Source organism: Sciurus carolinensis, chromosome 5 (assembly GCF_902686445.1).
Source record: "Sciurus carolinensis chromosome 5, mSciCar1.2, whole genome shotgun sequence".
In the NCBI taxonomy this organism is placed as follows: Eukaryota; Metazoa; Chordata; class Mammalia; order Rodentia; family Sciuridae; genus Sciurus; species Sciurus carolinensis.
The window spans coordinates 8,601,095-8,610,770 of NC_062217.1; positions in this window are offsets into that span (position 1 = coordinate 8,601,095).

The following is a 9,676-nucleotide window of genomic DNA, read 5'->3' on the forward strand; positions in this document are numbered from 1 at the left end:
CCAAGTGCCTTGTCTATTTTAGTCACTGTAGGATCCTCCCAGAGCCCAGTATAAAGAAGTGTTTAATAAATAATAAATCAATGGTAAACCAGGGGCAAATGCTGCTTGGCTATGATCCTAGATTTCCTGACAAATTGAAACAGCTTTTATGGAGATAACAATTTTCTCCCTCAAATGTTGAAACCCTCATAACCTGACTGAGGTATATGAAAACCTCTGATTTAAAATTGTAAAGTTGAATGAGGAGCCTGAAGGAATTTGTTTGAACATGCAATCTATACAAGTGTTGAGTAAAGACATTTATATGTGACCTCTCCCAATAAAATTAAATTGTCCTTAGAAATTTTAAGTGCTGTTGACTATTATTATACAATGAAGGGGTCATAAGAACATTAACAACAGAGTCTAACTTCATTTTTAAACTAGGAAAACAAACTTTGTGGAAATCACCCAAATATATTTCAGTGGGAGGCAAGGACACAGAAAAGTTTAGAAACTTAAATTGCCTTCCTATGAATAAGTGCCTAAGTGGCAATTAGTGGCATCCTGGTAGTATGACCCAGTAAGATATCTAGGGGACCACACTCTGGGAAACAGACGACCTTGAGGAGAGGAAGCCTCCAGCACACTTGGAAACAGTCCGGGCATTGTCTTCAGCAAAGTGGTCAGATCATTAGACCAGTGTCCTGAACTCATAAAGGGTTCCCAAGCTGGAGGTCCCCCGTAGGCTGTTTGCAGGTCCCTCCCTGCCTGTGTATCCATGGTGATTAGATTTCCTGGGTTAGAGTACAAGGCCTGAGCACATGTCTTTGGGGAGCTAGTTGCAGACGCCAGGTGGGGAGTTGACAAGGCTTGGGGGATGCTCTGAGCAGAGGAAAGGGGCTGGTGATTGTCACTCAGGCCTCCAGCAAGAAGGAAAAGGGAGCGTGGGGATCCAATTTGGGGCTAACGAGCAGCACAAAATGGATTTGCAGTAAAAATGACAGTGTGATTTCTCAATACCGCAGCAGCAGCAGTGACAACCAGGCTGAGTGGGACTCTGGAGAGCTCAGGGGCTGCACGGGTGGCCCGCAGGCCGTAGACCTCAGGGATGCTCAGAACTCACGTTTTCTCCTCTGTAAAAACACATCCACCGTTACTGTTTTCTCTGGGTTGCTGGAGGAATTTAATATCAATCAGCCCCAGGGAAGGACCTCATGGAGACAGCTGCTGCTACAGAGGGCTCAAACTGCAGCTTGCATCCGCTTTCCCAATTCCACCTCTGTCGTCATTGCTTGGCCATCACCCCTCAGTCCATCTGTTTCTAGCGCCTCTTTCTGTCCCCAACTCAATACTGGTCATTCATCTATAAGATCCAGCACTTCTTAAAATTGAAAATAAATCATGGCTTATTTCCTGCATATGCCCCCTCTCCATGGGCTCAGCATGGCCAAGCTTGGGGGTCAAGCAGACCTCTGTCTGCATCCTAGCTCAGTGTTCATTGAACATTCTGAGTGAAGGGCTAGCAATCTGTCAGGACTGCCATTGCACTGACCAATGGAGAGGTGAAAGAAGGTCAGGGTTCCTGTATGAGGAACACTAAAATGTGTTAGAGTATGAACTTTTAAGTAACTTCTCTAAGACAGTTCTTTCCTTACTTCTGAATCATCAGCAAAGAAACACTGACCGGGAGACCATTTACCACTGCTGTGACCTCTGCAAGGTGACTACTCTGGGCCTCCATCTCTCAACCAAAAATGGAAATCACAATGGCAGACCCACTGAGATGAGGTGCAGTCGAGGTGTTTCTTGGAAACCAGTTTCAAATGTCCTTTTATGCAAGAGTAACCATTTTTACAACAAATGGGGCCAGTAATCTGAAGGTACTGAGCAAATTCAGTAGAAATTCAGGGGATGCACTATTTGCTTTGCCCTTAGTTCCCCGGAAACCTCATCAGCCTCTATGTCACAGGCACCAACGCCTGGAGTGTGACTTAGAACAGAGAACATGAGGTTTGCCACAGATATGCATTCTCTTGTTTTGCTTCCTTGCATTTAGCTGAGGTTACCTAACTAGTTCTAGATCAAAGGGCAGGGGAGGGAGGGAAAGAGTGTATGACTTTCCTCCTCCTTACAGTGGAATGTAAGTTTTCATCTTAGAACTGTCAAAAATAAACTAGCATCTGTGTAGGCAGTTACATAAGTTTTACCTTGTTAATATTGTATTTTAAAGGGAGATTCAAGACATTAAACTCAGACAACAGGCATGACAAAAAAGAACTCACCCAAGTACCATTCCACATTATCCTACCTAATATTATGTAGGTAAAACTGAGTCCTGTCTGGGGATAAAATAATCATCTTTATTTGAAAATATTGAGTGTGTTGTTGGTGCAGGATCATTTCCCAACCCCCCAAAAATATATTATTTTATTTTATTTTTTAAATGTTTCAGTTTTACAGAGATAAGATTGACAAAATGGTACATATTGAAGATACACAACGTGATCTTTTGTTATACATTGTGTAATAATTACCACCTGCAAACTAATGAACACATTGATCATCTCCCGTAACTTTCATTTTCTGAATGCGGCACAGGTATTGGGGAAGAACTCTCTCAGCAATTCTCAAGCACACAATACAGTATCTCTAACAATAACACCATGCTGTACCCTAAGCTCCAGAATGGATTAAAAAAATTATAAACACAAATCTTAAAATGGTATAATAATTACAAAATCACCATGAGACTCACAGGCGACAGTCCATTTTCTGTTTGCGTTTTGTCTTTAGTCTCCCCTGTTGTAGGGGGAGAGGGGAGAAGTTGGCTCATTGCATTCCTGGACAACTGAAACCAGTCCTGTGATTGGCATGTTTTGCTCCTCTCCTCCCCAGACAGAGACCACTCAGCTCTGCAGAGACTCATGCCTCTGGCTAAGCTGACTGGCTCTGCCTGTCACTCTCAGACTGGCTTCTCCTCCAGCCTTTGGGTTTCTCTGCCTGCTTTTGAGGGCCCCTATCCTCCCTGGCTCCCTGGACTTCTAGATAAGACAGTTCGGTTCCGCTTGCACCCAGGGTACCATATAATAACCCTTGCATTGGTTCGTCTTTCAGTTTGGCTAATGGCCCCTGGCTCTCACCTAATGGAGTCTTCCAGTCTGCCAGAGTGAGTGGCTATTTTTTATCCAAAAGACCATTCATGGAGTCAGCTTGGCAGGTGACTTGAATATCCCACCGAGAGTGTCAAGGTGAGTATTCCCCCTCCTCAGTTGATCGGACGTGCTCCTAGCTTTCACGAATAGAATTGCCCCAGTAGCATGCGGGCAGTTCAGCATCTGAAGACATTTCATTTCTTAGGGATGTCCAGCTAAGATTTCCTCTTAGGAGAACAAAATATCCATTCTGAACAAAAATGCAGAAATAGACCTGGAACAATATTGCTCTCTCTTGTCCAAACCTGCTCAGTTCCCATGGGGAGACATCCAAGACTTGTAACCAACCAACTTACATAATCTTCTAAGTTTCCAAGTCTGAAAAAACAAGGCGGCACCAAGCCAGGTTTAGTTTAAGTCTAACAAAGCTGATCATCCTCAAGTTCCATTTTAACGGGGAAAAATAACAAGTGGTCATAAATTATTTTCTAAGGTTACTCTAGACAAGGTGCAAAGAAATATTGTTACTGTAGTGACCACAGTGCCTTTGATGCCAGCCCCATACACGCTACACAAATGGCCCTTCTCTTAGCAAGGGGGTCTGACTGCTGCCTACTGCTCCCCTGTCTGATTTTTTCAGAAGAGCAAGGGAGCTGGCTGGGACGAACTCATTCTCAAAAGACTCTTTCAATTATCTACAGCAGAAAACAAAGCCTGGGGGGGAGCGGGGGAGGACATGCTAAGTGACCTCAAAAATTAACCAGTGACAATCAAGGGGGATTCTAGGGCTTCACTCAGCCTCAGGATCCTGGAGATCTGCATCACACAGAGACCGACAGGTAGTGCCTGGTCACTGCTGAGCATCAAGCATCTCCCAGGCTTCTTAGGTATCATCACCAAGAACAAGGAACGTCGGACCAGGCGCGGGAGGTGATCAGAAGGAGTGAAAGGGGAGGGAGGCACCAGTCAGTACAAATTGTCCTGAGCATCAAAGGCCACAGAGGCAAAGTACACCCAAGTCATTGAAGGAAGCTGGGTCTCATAGAGGAGGACTCTGCTCCCGGTCCATGCTGCTGGCCCTGAGCATGTGACTGCAGGATGGCCCCTGAAGCCTCCTGACCTTATGTCCTTTCACGTTTAGTTGAAAAAAGAGTATGGCAGCCAACCCAAGCAGGAACCATCAGCTTCTGCTAGAGATTTGGAATTAGAAAGGAAAAGAGAATATTTGACTCACTTTTTGAGGTCATGATCTAGGCCAGTGGGCATGATAATAGCTGAAGTCCACTTGATTTAGTCAACTTTTGTGTTATTTTGACCAAAAAACCTGACATGAACATAAAGGAGGAAAAGTTTATTTCGGCTCATGATTTCAGAGGTTCAGTCCATGGTTGACCAACTCCATAGTCTGGGCCGCAACCGAGGAAGAATATTATGGTGGAAGGGCGTGGTAAAGGAAAGCAGCTCAGGACATGTCAACCAGGAATGGAGAGAAAGAGAACTCTGCTCACCAAGAACAAAATATAACCTGGGCCTGGGGCTATAGCTCAGTTGGCAGAGTGCTTGCCTCTCATGCACAAGGCCCTGGGTTCAATCCCCAGCACCACACACACACACACACACACACAAATACACATACATATGTAAACTGCAATGGCATGCCCCAGGGACCTACCTCCTCCAGCCACACCCTCCCCACCCACAGCTTATAGTTACTGCCCAGTTAATCCATTTCTGTGAACTCATCCACTGATTAGGTTAGGACTCTCACAACCTAACTGCTTCATCCCTGAGTGTTCTTGCTTTGTCTCACATATGAGCTTTTGGGGGACACTTCATGTCTACACCATAACACCACAGTTCCAAGTACTTCAAGTGCAGGACCTGTAGGGTCAAGGGTTGAACCACCTTCACCCACCAATCAAGTAAGCAGAGAGAGCCACAGTGGAGATAAATAAGAAAGGAGCCGAAGCATGGGCTCAGGCATGTAGCCCGATTGTCTTCATAGGCAGCCCTGCTGAAGAATATGCCCACACTGTTTAATATTGTTTCTATTTCATAACCAAGTGGAAATCTGACTCATCTTTGAACTCTAAGCAAAAACCGTCATTCATTGGTTTATTCATTCAGCAGCATTTATTGGCGGAAAAGTTGCTCCAAGCACAATACTGAACAATAAAAACAATTCACATTCGAGTGACGCCTGATTGAGGATAAACAAGAAAATACAGAAAGTAAATCATACACCTTGTTAGAGTTGTAGGAAATGTAGTGCGGGATAAAAAGAATCCTAAGTGTTGGAGGTACAGTGCATTTTAAATAGGTGATGAAAGTAGGCTTTCCTCAAATGAGAAGAGATTTTTTAAAATGAAAAGGGAGTTGTGCCAGTATGTAGAAACAAAAGCCTTTCTGATAAAATAGCCAGTGCAAAGGCACTGGGGTGGAGACTTACACAACATGTTCCAGAAACGGAAAGGAGAATAGTGTGGCCCCCGGCAGAATGAGGGAGAGTGGCGGAAGCTGAGGTCAGGGAGGCAAGGGGACAAGGTGATGCAGGGCCTCAGAGGCCAACGCAAGGATGCTTGTCTTTGTTCTGAGAGAAATCGGGAGCCTCGAAGGTATTCATGAGGAGAATGACATTATCTGACTTATAGGATGGGTGGAGGGACTAATGCGGCAGGAGCACACAGGGGAAGCAGTGCAGCAGAGAGCGCGTGGCCTGAGCCAGCGTGGTTGTGGGGACAGGGAGAGCAGCTCAGCTCTGAGGTGGGTGTGTAGGGTGAGCCCAAATCATCTTTGACACTAATAATTCACATTATTACTTTGTTATCACCGTGAACACACTAACTGTGCCTTTATTCCCCTTACTGATTGTCCACTTTTGAGTCCAGCCTGTACTAAACTTTCTAAGCAGTGAAAGACCATTTTAAGCAAGGATTCTAGACCAAATGGAATCTAGTGGGAGTTAAAGAAGCCTGCTACTTAATTAATTAAAATACTTGGAGAAATGTCAGAAAGAAATAAAGGTCAGCAGCGTAAGAGTTCAGAAGTATGTGCCTCCTGAGTCAGGGACTGAAGCTGTCCAACAGCTACAGGAGACTTCTAGAAAGAGCCACCTCACAATCTGTGGGCCGTTGAGCCTCTAGCATTTATACCATGTTAGAAGGGACAGTGGCTTAGAAGTCTGTAGGTTTCCGGTGTGTTTCGTCGTCTTGTTGAACAACTATATTGAGATTGGCAGCTCTGATGGAAGTCCACACTTGCATTGGGAAAATCGGACTCTTTCCTGCAGGAGATCCAGGTGCTGCTGGTGGACAGCCCCGGATGTCAGCCCGCCTTGGGAATTGACTCAGAGAAGGAGAGCGGTTTCTCGGATCACACGCCTCCTCCCTTCCCAGGGAGGCCCAGCCCCTCACACACCCAACTCGGGAAGCATCACCCCAGCTCCAGTGCCCTCTACACACCTGGCTGAGGCCACCACATGAAAGCCTGACCTCTCTCTGCCCTGTCCTGCTTCCTTCCCTGCCCCGTGCAGGTGATGAACTGCAGAACGCACCGGAGCCTTCTGGCACACTCTGCTTCCTGAAGAGCACTCTGCAATCCATGTGCCACTAAGTCCTGTGAGCTAGAAATGCGGCCTTCTGTGCTGTATTCCCACCAGAGTCTAGTTCCAAATTCAGGGTGTCATTGAATGGACTCTGATGCTTATTCCTTTGGGCCCATAGCTGCCAGAAAACTTCAGGCTAAATCCAATGATGAATGATAAATAAGAACACGTTCTTGCTGTCTAGAAATATCTGCACCCTCTGCTCCCATTTTGCAACACTGATCTCTAATCTTAAAAGTCCCTCTGCCCTTGCTCCTTAGGAATAAAATCAGCACATCGTCTGGGGAAGGATCTGTAAGGTGAGGGTTAAATTTTTAGGTACTTTCGGTTGGCTGAACCAGGGCCCAGAGACCATAATGCAGAAAACAAGGCTTCACTCTGTAGCCTGAATAATCTCCCTGCTCTATCCTTAAAGATCATTCAGAAAAGATGCAAATCCAATTCCAAAACCCCAAACCACAATTTAAGTGTTTGCTGAAGCTGCTCGGAGGATAAGACCAGAGAGGAGGTGACAGGAGGGTACAGAGGGAAACTTCTGTAAACCCTGTCTAATTTCTCACTCCAGAACCATTAAGACCCTGCTGATTTTAAGTCTTAAAGACTCAAATCAAATTTGAATGAGAAAATGCTGGGGGTTTTGGTTGTTGTTGTTTTGTTTTGTTTTGTTTTGTTTTTTTCTCAAATGCCTGGAAGGCGTGGGGCAGGGCCTGCTTCTCCCAGAGGGCAGTGAAACCTGGGGACCCAGGGGTGTCATTAGGACTCCTGTCTTCCTGTCACCTGATTAAGCTATCTCCCTGTTCATTTAGTCTCCAAGGACTTTCACCACATAGTGGAAAAGACAGTCACAACTACTGCAGGTGCACCGTCATCGCAGCTGCGGAACCAGAAGAGAGACCGTTCCTTTTCCCAGGCCACCCAGAGGCGTGCCGGCAGCTCCGCAAACGGTCCGCATGGATTGCTGGCTCTCCAGGAGAGGTGGGAGACGCATCCACTCATCTAACCCACCTGGAGCAGGTCCACCCTAAGAAAGAGGCGTTCCCTGGGGGCGTGGGGAGGGACGGGACCTCAGACTCCATCTAGAATTACCAAGTCAGCAGGTCCCCAGGGCTCACAGGAGCCCATCTTGCGCTCTTAGAAGCCTGGTCCAAGCTGACTTCCCTCACTCTTTGGTTGAGTTCATCGACACCCCCCCAATTCCAAGGTCATCTATTCTGCTCTGTGTCTGCTTCCCACCTACCTTTTGTCAGTCATTTTAGCTTCTCTCCAACTTCCTCAAGTTCATATTTACCCCTCGCCAGGAGGTAAGTGAGCAAAGCCCCCTTTTTCTAAGATAGTAAAAAAGGACAAATGATTATAGAGCATTGAGCTTTGATACAATTGCTACTTACCATAGCCCTGAGTCTTCACTTCATAACTCTAGTGGCTTTCGTTTTATGAGCTTCGGTTGGAGAGTGGGGTCTCAGGAAAGCTGGAAAGGCTGGAAGGAGAGTTTGATCACCTCAGTTCCACTCACATCCCAGGTCGGGCTGTGAGCCTGCTCAGAATCCAGTGGAAGTGTCCAAAATTCTAAGATTAGGGGCCCAGTGACAAACTGGGAAGAAGAATATTCTGCCCAGCAATGCTTGGACATGGAAATGAATAGAAGTTTGGGACCATCTGTCCCCAGCATCCTTCATGTGACCAGTTGACAGCCAATGGCAGAGGAAGGCATTTCCAAGAGGCCTCATGGGCATGTCCAGAGGATGTCCAAAGCTGAGCATCAACTGCATACAGTGTGACAAACTGGATCAGGACCCATGTAAGGTAATCCTTTGGAGACTCTGAAGCGGGAAGCACTGGAGAGGTGTCTCTGCCAGTCCAGTCAAATGGTCCATCCAGACTAGAATTATTTTGTAGCCATAAAAGTGAGACCATTTGAATTTCATATATAAAGAGCTCCAACATATTTCTAAGGCATTGAGAACTGAACAGCTAAATAAAAGGTTACTTTTGAAAGAAAAATGTAATGAACATGATAATGTAAAAAACACAAATGCTCAGCATCCGAGGCAACAATATGTGCAATTAAAGGAAAAGATTCTTTTAATGCAGTAAAAATATGGTTTTAACCACACCATCATTCTAACAGCCTAGTACACTACCAGTGGCAATGTAAAAATGGCACAAATATCTTGGAAATTCATTTAATCACATGCATGAAAGTTTCTTAAGATATTTGGTCTTTTACTGAAAAATAACTCTTCTTTAATTTAGAGAGATTTAAGTTCACAGAATGCATTATACAAAACAATGTTAATATTTTTGTACTTATCAAACATCTTAAGATATGTAAATATATATCCAGTAGTAGAAGACTATAATTACATAACTATGCTATATGAACTCAATTAAATTTTATGCAGATATTAAAAATAAGTATTATGTAGGTTATAATATAATACAGGAATTGTCTGTTACAATGTAAAGTGGAAACTGCATGTACAATATCATTAAAAGCAATACAAGATTATGTGTTATAAAAGAAGAGGATGTTGTAAAAGAAAATAACCCTAAATGCAGATATGTGTGCAAAGTGAAACTAGAAAAGTTTATATCCTTTTTTCTATTACCAAATTGTATCATTTTTATAATGGGAAAAAGAGACCATGGAAATGTTCCCCTTAGAAATCGGCAGAACATAAATAAAAAATAATAGTATTCCTGCCCTCTTCTGTATCTATTTTTTGCTGGTTCTCGTGCAACACTGTGTTTCCTATATTATAGGAATGCATATGTACAAGTGTATAATTAAATTATTAACTTCAAAATGTCCATCCTAATATTTAGAATTTATAAAGTGATTTCTTTAGGACCTTTACAAATTGAAGAAGCTGTGGGACTTTATGCTGGAGAAAGAACACATTTAATTTGTAGGAGGTTTTTAAAGGAGTGATAGACA